The 16,387-nt window shown below is 33.8% G+C and overlaps 1 pseudogene; it reads right to left on the bottom strand.

Moving 5' to 3' along the window:
- Positions 1–8,644: 8,644 nt before the first annotated feature.
- Positions 8,645–9,978, bottom strand: LOC144554741 (aspartic proteinase nepenthesin-2 pseudogene; annotated as a pseudogene).
- Between the last annotated feature and the right edge of the window lie 6,409 nt (positions 9,979–16,387).

Below are 16,387 nucleotides of genomic sequence, written 5' to 3'. Positions count from 1 at the left end.
TATATCTACTCAAAAGAAGGAAAGAAGAAATTGAAAGATATCAATCATATCTAGTGAAATAGGCAATAGATAGTATTTGATTATTTGTCATTAATTCTAAGGATTGGTTTCCATATTTAGCATGATATACAAAATATTTTTGAATTGATAAATAGGCATGTAAGAGCTGTGTAATTCAATCAAGAAAGAAAAGAAATAAAAAAAATAAGGGAGGGAATGGAGATTCATGGGAGTCTTGTGTTCTTAAGTTGTTTTATTATTATTTTTTGACAGTTCTATTATTATTTTTGACATGGTATCAGAGCGTGGTTGCTTGGTGGTATAACTAGAGAAATTGTTGCCCTTCTTGTCTTTAACTTCAATTTCTTGTGCTATACTGCTCTAACAATCCATATTTTGTATACTTGGTAGAACAATGTCAGAAGCTAAATCCCAAGAATCGACCACCATTATTGCACTGATTGAGCAGATGACGAGAATGATGACTCAAATGGCAGCTATGCAAACTGCTGTCATAAACAATCCTCAACCAGCGACACAAATCATACTTCAACCTGTTGCCATGACCGAGGGTATAATTCATTCAAGTGCTATTGATGTAAAATTTGATAGCACAAAACTAAGGTGCACGAACTGTGGCAAAAACCGGCACACAAAGGAGCAATGCTTCGAAGTGGTAGGCTACCCGGATTGGTGGAAAGGTGACAAGAAGAAGAAGTATGAGGAGAAAGGAAAATGTGTAGCAGCAACATTTGTGGCTGTAGGCAGTCTGGTGACCAGGAAGCAGCAACCGACATTTGTACAAGGAGCGGCAGCTGGATCTGAACCAGAGCCGAGACAGTAGGCAGGACCAAACCAATCTAAAAAAATGAAGGTTGGGTTATTGACTCAGGTGCAACCGACCACATGACACATGAAAAAACTGAATTAGAAATCATGTGCACTTCACATAAAACTGGAATCATTAATGCAAATGTGGAAGTTTATCCTGTAGAATGTGCAGGAGAAATTGTATTACCAAATCAAATAAGGTTGAAAAATACACTTGTGGTTCCTTCCCTTGCAACAAAACTGATATCTGTTAGCCAACTTACAAAGGATCAAAATTGTGTTGTGCTTATGTTCCCTGACCACTGTGTCATCCAGGATATTCTCACGAAAAGGATTATTGGCCATGGTACTAGACGGGATGGGTTATATTACTTGGATGAAGTCAAAACTGGTAGCAATTATATAGTAAGGGGAGATCATATATCTACTAAGAATAAAATTTGGGTATGGCATAAAAGACTAAGTCACCCGTCTTTTAGATAGATGAAAAAACTTTTACCCGATTTATTTTTGCATTTAGATCCTAAAGATTTTGTTTGTGAAACTTGTATCCAATCTAAGAGTCATAGAACAACTTATTATAGTAGTCAAAATAAATGTAAGAATCCTTTTGATTTGATACATGCAGATGTATGGGGACCATCCTCTATAATTTCCAAATCTGGTTGTAGATGATATGTTTCCTTTATTGATGATTGCTCCAGAATGACTTGGCTCTATTTACTTAAAACAAAAGATAAGGTTTCTAAAGTTATTCAAGATTTTCATAAATTGGTAAAGACTCAATTTGGAAAAGAAATAAAAATCATAAGGAGCGATAATGGGACATGATACTTGAACCAGAGGGTACAAATTTTTTTTAGAGAAAATGAGATTATTCATGAGACAACATGTGTAGGAACACCTCAGCAAAACGGCATTGGCGAACGAAAAAACAAACATCTCCTTGAAATGACCCGATCATTACTACTTGAAAATAAAGTACCTCCTATGTTTTGGGATAATGCCCTTTCATTTGCTGTATACCTCTCAAATCCTACACCCACAAGTGCAAATGATTATAAAACCCCCATTCAAGTCCTATCATCTCATGTGACCATACCACCTGTCTTAAATTTGCCTCCAAAAATATTTGGGTGTGTTGCTTATATCCATATACAAAAATCATTTCGCACAAAGTTAGAACCTAGGACTGAAAAATGTGTTTTTCTAGGAATGGGAGCAAATCAGAAATGTTATAAATGCTATAATCCATGTACTAGAAAATTCTATACTACCATGGATGTTACTTTTTTAGAAAATGAGTCATTTTTTAACAAAATCCAAGATCCGATTCAGGAGGGCAGCAGTCATGATGAACTGGACTTTGATCTAACTTTTTTATCTGATCCAGGTCTAGCAGCTGATTTAGGTCCAGGCCTAGCAGCTGATTTAGGTCCAGGCCTAGCAGCTGATTCGGGTCCAGACCCAACAAATGATTTGGGTCCAGCAGCAGCTGATTCGGGTCTAGCAGCAGTGGATTCAGGTATAGGCCCAGCAGTTGATTCGGGTCAAGCAGCAGCTAATTCAGGTATAGATCCAGCAAATAACTCAGGTCCAGTAGTAGTTGACTCGGGTTCGAAAAAATGATGAAAGTTCTGAGCAACAAAATTCAGGAGAAACACATCAGTCGGGTCATTCACCAAATGGAATTAAGCCATGGATAGATCTTACTGAGGCAATACCACGAGAGGATAACAACGAGGTATGTTCTTCTGAAACCCAGCCTGGATATCCTGCACGTGTTAATCGTGGCAAACCACCAAAAAGATACATCCCGGAAGATGGGACGAGTAAAGAAATAACATATCCAATTGCAAACTACACCTCAACCGAAAAATTGCCACAACCATTAAAGAATTTTGCAGACCAACTATCTTTTATCGCCATACCCGAAGAAGTTGAGGATGCCCTTAAAAGTAAAGAATGGACTAGAGCAATAACTATAGAAATGGAAGCCCTAGAAAAAAATTATACATGGAAAATAGTTGATTTACCACCAAGAAAAATAACAGTTGGTTGTAAATGGGTGTATACAATCAAGTACAATCCAGAGGGAAAAATTGAAAGATATAAAGCTAGGTTAGTGGCAAAAGGGTATACACAAACCTATGGGGTTGACTTCCAGAAAACTTTTTCTCCGGTTGCAAAATTAAATTCGGTTCGAGTTTTATTGTCCCTTGCAGCTAACTTTGACTGGCCATTACATCAATTTGATGTCAAAAATACATTTCTTCATGGAGACTTGGAAGAATAAATTTATATGGAGCTGCCTCCTGGTTATAACCATATTGGATCAGAAAACAAAGTGTGTAAATTAGAAAAGACATTGTATGGCTTGAAACAGTCACCAAGAACATGGTTTGGGAGGTTCTGCAAGGCTATGAAAAACTATGGGTACAATCAAGGAGATTCTGATCACACTATGTTCTTTAAAAGGACTGAAGGTAAAATTGCAATTCTCATTATCTATGTAGATGATATGATTATAACAGGCGATGACAAAGTTGAAATTGAGAAGCTTCAAATGAAGTTGTCAAAAGAATTTGAAATGAAAAATTTGGGAGGTCTAAAATACTTTCTTGGGATTGAAGTATCACGATAAAAAAATGTATATTTCTCTCTCAAAGAAAATATGTTCTTGATCTCTTGGCCAAAACTAGAATGTTAGATTGTAAACCGGTTAGTACCCCAATGGAACAAAATGTGAAGTTTGAGATTTGTCCTGACCAATGTCCTACGAAAAAAAAAATACCAAAGATTAGTTGGAAAATTAATATATCTATCATATACTAGACCTGACATAGCTTATGCAGTGGGAATAGTAAGTCAATTCATGCATAATCCAAGTGAAGATCACATGGGAGCTGTCACACGTATCTTACGATATCTGAAGGGGACACCCGGTAAAGGAATCAAATTTGAGAAGAATGGACATACAAATATTGAAGGATATACAGATGCAGATTGGGCAGAAAATATCATAGATAGGAAATCAACATCGGGTTACTTTACTTTCGTTGGGGGAAACTTGGTAACATGGAGAAGTAAGAAACAGAATGTGGTCGCCTTATCTAGTGCTGAAGCCAAATTTAGAGGCATGGTGAAAGGGATTTGCGAACTATTATGGCTACGAAAATTGATCAATGAATTAGAACTGGGAACAAAAAATGAGATGAAGTTGTATTGTGACAATAAGGCTGCAATTGACATTTCACATAATCCAGTGCAACATGACAGGAGAAAACATATAGAGGTAGACAGACACTTTATTAAAGAAAAACTTGATTCTCACGTTATTTCTCTTCCCTTTATTAGATCAACAGAACAGGTGGCCCATGTTTTAACCAAGGCGGTAGCAACTAAATCATTTGAATAAAATGCTGGAGAAGATCAGAATGGTAGACATTTACGTACCCTCGTGAGGGGGAGTGTTAAGATTACACTCGGTTCCAGCATAACTTGGGGATCAAGCCGAATCCTTTAAATGATCTATATCTACTCAAAAGAAGGAAAGAAGAAATTGAAAGATATCAATGATATCTAGTGAAATAGATAATAGATAGTATTTGATTATTTATCATTAATTCTAAGGATTGGTTTTCATATTTAGCATGATATACGAAATATTTCTGAATTGATAAATAGGCATTAAGAGCTGTGTAATTCAACCAAGAAAGAAAAAAAATAAAAAAAATAAGGGAGGGAAGGGAGATTCATGGGAGTCTTGTATTCTTAAGTTGTTTTATTATTATTTTTTGACAGTCCTATTATTATTTTTGACAATATCCTTCAAATCGATCGAACCGTTCAATCGACCACACGGACAACTCAATGAATGGGAAGTACTTTAAACAATATCTCAAATTTGCGTTGCAAACAAGCTGAATGATAGTGATGGTGAAAACAATTTGTGGTTGAACTTTTGTTTAAATTTTGAATTATTCAGTTTGATTCTCAAGCTTCGATCTGTGTTTCAGAATATTAAAAATTTATATTATAGATCAGCTTCTTGGGTACAAATTGCAAAAACTATTCTTTACTTGAAAACAAAAATACACGGAGCAGGCTGAACCTGCCGCTGTTGGGTCAGACCTGACTATGTATTGACCTTTTATGTGAGTTTTATAATTTATCCGGTTCTCTGAAATTTGTTATGCTTGTTAATTTAGCCTCTGCATAGGTTCAATGATAATTTAAACGTTAGTTTATGTGAGTTTGTGGAGATTTCTCATGGGATTGAGCTCGCGAGTTATGAGCCTAGTTTGAGCCGAGCTGAAGGCTCCAACTCACTCAAGTGAGCTGGGCTTTTCTGTTCAATACCGAGCTGAATCCGAACTAAATATGGCGAGCTGGATCAAGTTTTGAGCTGAACTTTGCTCATTAGCAGGTCTATTTGGCACCTTCCTTGTTTCGGTTGCCAGCAACCCATATCTATTCTGCTCGACTCTACCAATGTGCAGCCCACAGGCCAGACAGGTCCATCTGACGGCCCAATTCCTTCATTCTGATTCTTCGAGCCTTTGACAAACACAAACGACTCTACAACGGCTACATCCAAATTGAGTCCCAATGTCGATAACATGAAACTTAAATTTGCTATATGTAAATTATTTCTTTAGTTATTATATGTAATTCCATAACTACTATGCTTTCATGCTTAAATTCACATATAAATGTTTCCGACTTTTGCATTTATCAACACGTACTTCAGTATTTTTGCAATGAATAAATACAGAAAAGATTGATAAAAAAAAAAAAAAAACATACATAAAGAAGTTAGAATAAAATGACCTATATTTTTTTGAATAATAACACTACAAAAGGAGATAATTAATACAAGTATAGCATGCCATAAAATATCAAAATTAGATAGGAAGTCTACAACACATTCTTCACATTCAAATCTACATGATTAATTTTTTTGAAATTATGGGATAACTGAGCAATCATGGACTATACATAGATCCGTTCCTGATTACTGACGGACACATGGATAACTAATTTTTGTTTATTTTGATAATGGAGGAGACATAGAACATGTCGTTATTTGTTTTTCATTTGATTTGAATTGACGACCTAACGGAAGTCATTATCAAAAAGTGTGTGTATATATATCATCATACGTACATAATTAATTTCAACAATTTGAATGGAAATATATTCTGAAAATATATTTCCAGCCACATGTAGTTCCATCACCTGATATATAAAATTCAGAAGAAGCCATTAATCGTAATCTCCAGCCATATATTATTTTTTGTTCATTAGCTGCCATTTCTAATTCCATCAAGTTTTCGTTGACTGACCCAGGCCACATATACCTTTTTAAGTCTTCAAGATTGGAATGGTATGATACAAATACCCTTTTTGTTTGTACTAGCCCTCCTTATTATTATTATTATTATTATTATTATTTTGGTATCTATTAGTCCTTTCGGTGCTAATATTTTATTCTTTCGATTTTCTTTTTAGTGCACCACAGAAAAAATAAAATAAAATCTTTATTGTGGGCTATTTTATTAATTTCTACCAACTCCAAGAAGTGAACAGATTATGAGTTCGGATTCCTAACCTGTTGTATATAATATATGCCTCTTTAAAAAAATTGTATAAAATAGTGCAACTCATTGGAGCGCATGCAAATCTGATTGTCTATATTATAACTTGAACTTAACTGATTTTTTTTTTCCGAAGAAGAATAGGGATCGGGCCCCTATTTAATATATTGATTCATTAAAAGTTTAGGTCTTCATGGGAGACCTGGGTTTACTAATAGGTTTAAAAAATAGCTCACAACTGTTGAGCCCAAGGAAAATATAAAAAACAGAAATAAATGAAAACCGAAATAAAAATTACAATGTCATTCCAGTGTAGAGCCACGCTGATAATCCCTGGTACTTTACTGAATTCTTGCTCGTTGGTAGTCCCTGGTACTTAAGCAATGTTAGTTAATTAAATGTTGTATTGACGGACATGAGATTTTTCTGATATTAGTTATCTGTTGTATTTAATACAATATCAATAGAGAAGGATATTATTACCTTGCGTTACAAAAAAAATAAAAAATAGTTCTTTCTTAGAAATTAATAATGTTTATCCCTTTCTATATTTAAATCCTATAGTTGCACCTCAACTATAAATCGTAATCTCAAATCATGCATTATTTCATGTTCTCTTTCAGCCACATGTAATTCCATCAAGATTTTTTTAACATGATAAATTGATCAACTGACCCGAACAAGTTTTATAAATATGGCTTGATAGAGACGAGATCTTTTACTATGCTATTAACTGCGGACTCTTGTATTCTTCATACTTCAATAAATTTTACATTTCATAAATTTTAATTATACACAAATGCCATCTAGTCTTCTACATTATATTAATTTAAGTTTAATATAAAATTACTGCTTTGATTCCAACTTGCGCCTAATAAACATGTTGCAATTCTGTTATTAATTTGCTGCTTCAGTAATATAATATATAACTCATGGTTTTATTCAAAAGATTCCAATCAAATTATATCTAAATAAAAAAATTCATAAAATATGGTAATTAATGTTTCATATGTAATGTCATGGATTCTTATCATGCAAATACTTCGTTTAATTTTAACTCATGTTTTGGCCAAATTTCTTCGTATTATGTCATACACTAATTTCTAAATAAATACAATCATGCCATGCAAATTTGAACCGTAACCAGATAATTTATCTAAACTTAACTATAAATTAATCAAACAAATTGACACTGATAAGGAAGCTATCCACAAGCAAATCACAGTCATCACACAAACAACGTACAATACCTAGCGAACAATAAAACCCACAAACAAACAACAACAATAAAATTAATTACAAGGATTTAGAAATAACTTAAAATCCGCACCTGTTATTTACACAACATAGCTCGAAGCCAAGTTTGTTGTTCATAGTCAAGCTATTTGTATTATTCGAGAGTAGGCACAACATGTACAATACCTATCTAAGTTGGAGGTCGGTACTTGATGGGAAAACCAAGAACTCCACCGAGAAAAAAAGAAGGATTAGAGATTAAAAGGTTATGTTTATTTCCTTTTTCCAAAGGTTAGAAGGACCCAATAAGAATTAAGGAAATAAATTACTATTGTTATTTTTCAAAGAATAGGTAAGAAGGGTATGACCAATTAATAATTTAGTAATACCAAAGAATTTAAAATCTCACAAATATTTCAATTCAAAAGAAATTTTGTACGGTTAGAGATGTATTATTAATTAATTAAGTTAATCTGTACTTAACTCCTCCATACTTTTTAGAATAAAACTTGATTTCTCAAGATAATATTTTTTTTTCTAGTTACAAGTTGAATAAATAAAATATTTTCATGATTAACAAGAAATCTATATAATCATTAAAAATTCAAGGTGAGTCTAAACAAATTACAATATAATAATAATTTATTTGATTATGTGATTTACTTCGTATCAAATAATATTTTCAAGTTTTCAAAAACTAGAATATTACACCAACTTGCTGCTATGATAATTCTGATCTTGATTTTTTTGTACGATTCATTATTTCTAACAATAATTGATTTTTTTTTTAAAGTTTATTAGCGCATATTAAATTTAACAGGAACATTAAAAATTACATCAGCTAACAATAATTGATATATAGTTAAATAGGATTACAATCCCCCAGATGATCATGCATACAAATATTCTCTTATTTGCACTCCATATATATATATATATATATATCAATATTATACAAGCATCTTTTATTGGGCTACTATTGGTCCTGCATGCATTATATATAGTTACATGCTTTAATATCATAACATCACAAATGATTTCATTTCATAGAACATTTATTTGGAGCAATCGCCAGCTTCTTATTTTTCAAGTCATACATTACTTGCATGTTGATTTGTTGCGTGTTGCCTAAGATCCCAAATGAGTCGTCGGTCTTCGTCATCAACAAACACAATACACCTTTCTTATCCAAATCGAAAATATAGTTCTCGCGTGGCAGATTCATATCTATGCCTTGAAAGTGTAGAATCACTTTCGGCGCTTTCACCCGAGATGGCAAGATCGATGGTGATGAAAAACATTCAAGCTGCAAAACACTTACATTAGACGCAGACAATTTCATGTCTGACAAAAGTGCCTCCTTTAGTTTGTTATAAGCAACCTCCGGTAGTTGAGAAAAGGTTGTGCCTGAATCCACCAACGTCCCACTGTTAAACGCCGATTTGGGGATACTTAGTCGTTTAGTGCCAACTGTTATGCCGGTCATGGCAATCAAGTAAAAGTATTTATTTCCAGTGAGAAATTTACTGGTTTGTACTGGTGCGTTGATGCCTCGGTAGATCTCCTCTTGGGTACCAAACCTGAGAGGGGATCTCTTATTGATATTATCTGTCAAACAGTATGAGAAACCCGATGCACCTAGCTGAGACACCAGGGAGATCGGTGCCATAGAAAAGCCAGCTATACCAGAGCTGTTGTTCAGATCCCCACCATTTATACTTCCACATCCGAATGCAATGGGCACCTTGAACCCACTACTGGTGCCAAATGTGAAGGTTTCACTCGAAAAACTTCCATACGTACTTGTCTGATCTGCATAAGCATAGTAGTACATACATTTGTTTTTGGTGCAATTTTTCTGGTCAAGGCTTTGGCACAGCTTGTTATAGCATGGCAGCACTGAGAAGGTGGACGACTTGGATGGGTCGAAGAGCGGGGATGGCTGTGGGAGACAACTTGAGCATGGTTTGCATTGGGTCCAAATAAGGCCACTGCCTGTATCTAGCAAGAGAGGATATTGACGGGGAGGGGTGCCGATGGCTAGCTCTAGCACGTACTCCAGACCTCCCGACGGATAGACTGGAATGTTGGTTCTGGAAAGAGGGTTTGAGTTGCGAAGCTTGGATGTTAACAGTGCGGCTCTTGCTTGGCTCCGGCGTGCAGCCCGCTTGACGAGCTCGAGCTTGGTCAGTTGACGGCCGTAGTCAACATGAGTTAGCTCCAACTGAATATCTCCAGGGATACAAATGGTTGGGGTAGCAAGTGAGATTATGAGTAATACAAGAGAAATATGCATTGTGCTATTTTGTGTCCTACTGGTGGGCTGAGCTCTTTATATAGGGCTGGATCATTTGTTTGGTTGTGGGGTAACAGTTGGAGTAAATCTCTTATTTCACATTTAAGTAGTTAAATAAAAAGTAAAATAAGAGGAAGAAGAAAAGACTTAATTCGGAATAACTTCACTTTTCTAGATGGATTAACTTATTCTACACTTACTCCACTTGTATGACTTACTATTATAAAAACAAAGACACATTTTTCAATATCTTGCTTCTTCAAGTAGATTAATTTAAGTTATAACTTCAACTACCAAACAAAATTTAAATATGAGGAATAACATTGAGTAAGTAATTTAATCCGCATTAATTTTACTCCACAACTAAACATGACTTTTATGAATTGCGAACAACATTAAGATTTAAGATTTAGTCTACATTAATTCTACTTACATATGAACGCATTATGCACAATCAATTTGCTAACTTAAAAAATAAAAGTAGTACAAAAAAAATAAAAATGAGTACACACAATTGTATTTACAATTTTTAAAAATTAAGGTAAAGAAAAATAATCGATTACAAAGTTTAACTCAAATTTTGAGGCACCAAACGATATTTTTTGGCTATGAAATAGAATTGTGAGAAACATTTATTTTCTCCAAAGAAATCAACTTTCGAGATGTGTCTTGCAGCCAATCTTTTGGAGAGAAGAGGGAGACGAAGAAGAAGAGATAAAGCAGTGCGAGACTCTACGCAGAATGGATCTTCACGTACGGAACGGTTCACTTTTTTTTTTTTTTAATCTGATCATTAATCCTGTTTTCACGGATTTTAATGCATATTCAAGTTCTTCATTGAACCATCGCAGAATGACATCCGAATCCGGGTTTTTTCGTTTTAACTGCCGGTCCGGCTGTGATAACACTACTCTCAATCCATTATTATGAGCTATTGTTCACATAATTGTGATATAAAATTGTAGATATTAATTAGTGGTTAAACTAAGTGATAACACTACTGTTCACACAATTGTCATAACACTACTCTCAATCCATCACTGGATAAACTAAGTGCATATCCTCTGTATTAACTCAGATTTTGAGTTTAGAATCTCGACCATCCAAATAGAATTCGGGACAATCCAACTGACGTCTGTGCACATAGTCCTCTAATATTCACACATATACGAATCGGATGGTCCGAATTCCTTCTGCACACGATGTGAAATTCGGGATGAACTCCCGTTAACAAAGTATTTATTTTTCATTTATTGTGCGTTAATAAGTAGCGTTTTAGGTTCTCTTATATTATATGTATAGGTGACATATTAATTACAAACGCAATAATTAAGGCAGGATTAAGGCAGGAAACTTTATGAAATTTAATTGCATAGAAACTTTATGTACGCATACGCCGTAGGCTTTCCATTAACACATATAAATGTTTGAGGTTACAATCTCATACAGCCCCTACACAAAATATTTGAAGCATACCCTATCAACTCCACAGAAACAGAAAATACACACGCTAGAGATTAAACATAGGATATGAATGTCCTGTGTAACTTTCCCCCAACGAAACGAATTCCCTAGCATTGCAAGATAATCTGCCCCGCCAATTCTACTTCTATCCATCTGTGAGCATTTGTATTCACCTTCTTGTAGCAGGCACCACACCTCACAGATTTTCTTATACGCTCTCCAATCAGCATCTATAGGAGGATCCAAACATATGCATAAACTGATGGTCCCGCGAACATACGTAATTATTTTTGTCTATATTCGGTGATGGTCAAGGAGAGACTTGGAAATTTTACAGTCTATATTTGTTTTTCATGCAAATTGTATTGCTGACGTCACGTAAGTCATTATCATAGTATGAGCAAAATTAGGCTGTGATGTGCTCACCAAAAGAGTTTAGTGACCACAACTTCAAAAGTATATCGGATCGGCTTTAAATGACGAATTCAAACTGTTGAAATGCATGTAATCCATGAGTGATGCATGTATATGTAAAATTTTGAAGGTTTCAAATTTATTTGCTACAAAGTAAAACATAAAAAATGATGAAAAATGAATATATAAAACAACTTACAAATAAACTTATAAAAAGTTAATTTCTTTGACTACTTGACCTTATAACAAATAAATTTGAAACTTTCAAAAAATTTGAATGTACATGTATTACTCATGAAGTGCATACATTTCAATGTTTAGATTTTTCATTTGAAGCTGATCCAATATACTTTTTGAGTTGTGCTCACCAAATCCTCTTCATAAATACATCACACCCTAGTTTTGCTCATCAAAATATACCATCATATATACGTTATTAATTTCAACAATTTGAATGGAAATACATTCTGAAAATATCCAGCCACATGTATTTCCATCACCTGAGATGTGAAATTCATAAGAACCCATTAATCGTAATCTCCAGCCATACATATATTAATAAAAATATCTGGATTCTGAGTTATTAATTCTGGTTTAAAAGTCAATTCTAAGTAAATACATAAAACATTGTGATCCTTCTAGTACATAAAAAACCTTATAATAATGTCTAACTTTCATTTCCAGCGCTAATATACATACATTTAAACCTATATTCATAACTTTTTAAAATATTACTTGCAACTATTTACATCTCTATTTAAAAGCATTTCTATGTAGTTTTAACTCGTAAATACTTTTGTCTTCAAACCAAAAAAATGAAAGATTTTTTTCACCCAATTTTTTTTTATTTTTTCTCTGATCATTCTAATTCATTTTTCCGACGATCCGTGTTGAATTTTATGAATCTAAAAATACGAATGTTTTCTATTCGATTTTATCTTTCAAATAAGATATATGAAGAAATACTTTTGAATAATTTTGAAGTCATTTGTTTTTTTAAAGTAAAACTAATAAGCACTTTAAATTTTTAAGTTTTTAAATCTCAGTCTACAATCATTAAAAATTTTAAGACTTTGTACATGAGATTTATATGCTTTGTACATGAGCTTTGTACATGCAGTGTTATTGTTAAGGTTTAAATTATTTGTACTTGAGATTTATACATTTTATTCTATAGATTTGAAGTGTTATTAATGAGGTTTATACGCTTATACATGAGGTTTACATGAAATATTTGAAGGCTTGTAAACAAAGGTTTGAATTGTTTTGAAGCAAAATAAAAAATGTTCGTATTTTCAGATTTGCAAAATTCATCATGAATCTTTGAAAAAATGGACGAGAATGATCAGAGGAAAAAAAAAGGTGGGTGAAAGGAATCTTTCCTCTTTTAACTTAAAGAAAAAAGTAGTTAGAGTTAAAACTATTTAAATTTAGAATTTAAATGATTTTAGATAGAAGTTGAAATATATTTGCAAGTAACATTTTAAAATGTTATAAACCGTGTTTTAAACATAGTTCGAAAAATCGGCCGATTCAACTCGGAATCGAACTGGACCGAGCCGATTTTTGTCCGATTCTCAAGTTTGTGCGATTTATTTCAAAAAAATCGGATGAACAGTGACGTAATCGACTGATTTTCCGTCCGATTTACACCGATTTGCACCGATTCAAACGATTTAAAGCAAAAATATTTTCAATTTGACTAACCTCTGTGCCGATTCAGAGAAAATCGCGCCATTTGAATCAACCTCTGTGCCGATTCAGAGAAGAAGAAGGCAGCCCGAAAGGGGGAGAAGGCGCGCAGGAGGAGAAGGCAGCCAGAAAGGGGGAGAAGGCACCGAAGACGCGCCATTTGAGCTTGATTTTTTGAACCATGGTGAGAAGGGGGAGAAGGCACCGAAGACGCTGATTTTTCGCCCCTGTGTTTGCGCGGACGGGAGAGAAGGGAAGAGAGAAAGATAGGATCTGGGGGGGGTCCACTGTCAGTGAGGAGGATAAAAGAGAGGAATGGAGGAAATTTGAAATGGATCCGAAATTTCTTTTCATTTGAGTTAAATCCCTTTTGTCATTCAATCCAAATCAAGTGATTAAATGATTTCAAGATTCGTGCTATCTGTGATCCAATGGTTCAAACAATTCAGAATTTATATGAACTCACTTAATTTGTTTTATAATTCCTAAATAAATAAAAAATTTATAATTCCTGAATAAATAAAATTTGCAATTTATATATAAAATTATTCATACAAAACTTGTATATTTATTCTACTAATTACAAACTTATTTATTTATTTCTTTACACGAATCATTTTATTTTAATTTAGGATGTTAAAGGACTGCGAAATCCAGCTGTACAAATCCTCTAAAACGTTATAACGTTTTTGCACAACCGTTGTAATGTTTTAGAGATGTTAAGGAATTGCGAAATCCAGTTGTACAAGAGTCCTAAAACGTTATAACGTTTTCACAAAACGTTGTAACGTTTTAATTAAATTTGTTCGTCAAAACAATTTGTTTTTTTATCAAGATTTTACAGAACAAAATGTTATGTAACGTTTTATAAACGTTGTAACGTTTTTGAACATTTAAGCTGAGCTATCAGTCAATTTGAAAACCCAAAAATCGCAAAAGGAAAACGTTGTAACGTTTTAGCCCAATTAGCTCATTTTTGGGCTGACTCTATAAATAGGTAATTGGGCTTTCTTCTAAAAAAAACCTAGCCGTCCCTAAACTTCAAAAGAGACGATTTTCTGAGAGCTTGGTTCCACCATTGTTGATTGAGCTTAAAACTTCAATACCTCTCAATCAATCTCAAACAACCTCAAACCCACTTCACTAATCTCTAATTAGATTAGGTTAGAGTGATCTATTGAGTGTTTCTCTTGTTCTTGAGTAGCTTGTGTGACTTCCCTTGTTTGTAAGGGCTCGCCGGCTCAAACCTCGAGTTGCTCGTGTGACTTCCCTTGGTTGTAAGGGCTCGCCGGCGCTCATCTCTCATTGGCCGTGACTTCCCGTTTTGTAAGGGCTCACGGTTCACAATTGTAATCCTTTCATATTGGGTAATAGAAAGGCGCACCTAGAAAGAGGTTGCGACGCCCCGGAGACGTAGGCCTTTGTTTTGCCGAACTCCGTTATCATCCCGCGTGTCAAATTTCTCTAAACTCATCTATTTACTTTTAATCGCATTTATTTTCAATTTTTTTTAGCTAATTAGTGGTGCCCCTAGGTATAACACTTAAATTATATTAAAAATAAAAATAATAAAGACATAACCACTCATTTATTAATCAAACTATAAGTTCCTTAAATGACATTTGAAAAATGGAAAGAAATGAGGACCAATAAAAAAAATGATATAATTTGCACGTGGTGAGTACATATGTAAATAAATTTAGACTTATACACATAGAAAAATAACAAAATGATCCATAAAAAAAAAGACAGACTATATATTTGATTGTAGAGTTGATAGTCAATCCGAAATTTAATCTTTTAATCACTATCGTTGGCGGATTAGGAAATCCATCGTACACGGTTGTTTATATAATAATCTGTGTAGCTCAGTTATATGGAGAGCAACACTGGCAATCAATCGTACACGGTTGTTTATATAATAATCTGTGTAGCTCAGTTATATGGAGAGCGACACTGGCAATCAATCGTACACGGTTGTTTATATAATAATCTGTGTAGCTTTCTTATAATCGCACACGGGTAAATATCCGTGTGTATTTATTTAAGGATTTCTACACCCTCACAGTATACACGGCAGGAAATCCGTGTAGCTCCTCCATTTATGTCTGTGTGCAATCTCTCATTACGTAGTAGTGAATATCTTACAAAAATTCAGTTTTGTGATTTTCAAAATTCAAACAGTCGATTCAAACCATTCAACATGATCTCTATATTAAAATGTGTTTGGAGATCAAATTTTACACTTTTTGAATTTTTGTATTATTTATTAAGTATTTTACAAAACTGTCATTTTTCAGTGGTCCATAATTGTCCAAAAATAGTACTTTTGTAAAATACTTAATAAATAGTAGTACAAAAATTGTAAAATTTGTTCTCCAGCACATTTTAATATAGAGTTTAAAAATTCCAAGAAAACAAAGTCAACATTGAATTTTTAATATTAATTTTGATTCAGAGGTTGCAAACTGCTGGTTTCTAATTTATTACTTCTCGATTAATTAATATTGAATTTTTAATCTTAATTTTGATTCAGAGGTTGCAAACTGCGGGTTTCTAATTTATTACTTCTTGATTAATATTAAGGTTGACTGCGCTGCTTTATGTTTGGACATGGTCCAATATTTTGAGTTTTTCTTATAGATGTTCTAGTATGACTTTTGGAAGTAAATTACTTCTCATCTAGCTTTGGTGTGTGAAAAATTGCCAATAAGGTTTATAGTCATCCCCTTTTGTGAGCCTTCTTGGGCATTTGGTAACCAAAACGATTTGGTACGGCCCGAGTTAATTAAGCCAAACCAATCCTGAACATATTTGGTGGAGAGGGAAATTAATTTTCTATTGTCTACGAAAT

This window comes from Carex rostrata, chromosome 5, assembly GCF_964058835.1.
Source record: "Carex rostrata chromosome 5, lpCarRost1.2, whole genome shotgun sequence".
NCBI lineage: Eukaryota > Viridiplantae > Streptophyta > Magnoliopsida > Poales > Cyperaceae > Carex > Carex rostrata.
This window is presented reverse-complemented; position numbering and strand designations above follow the sequence as displayed.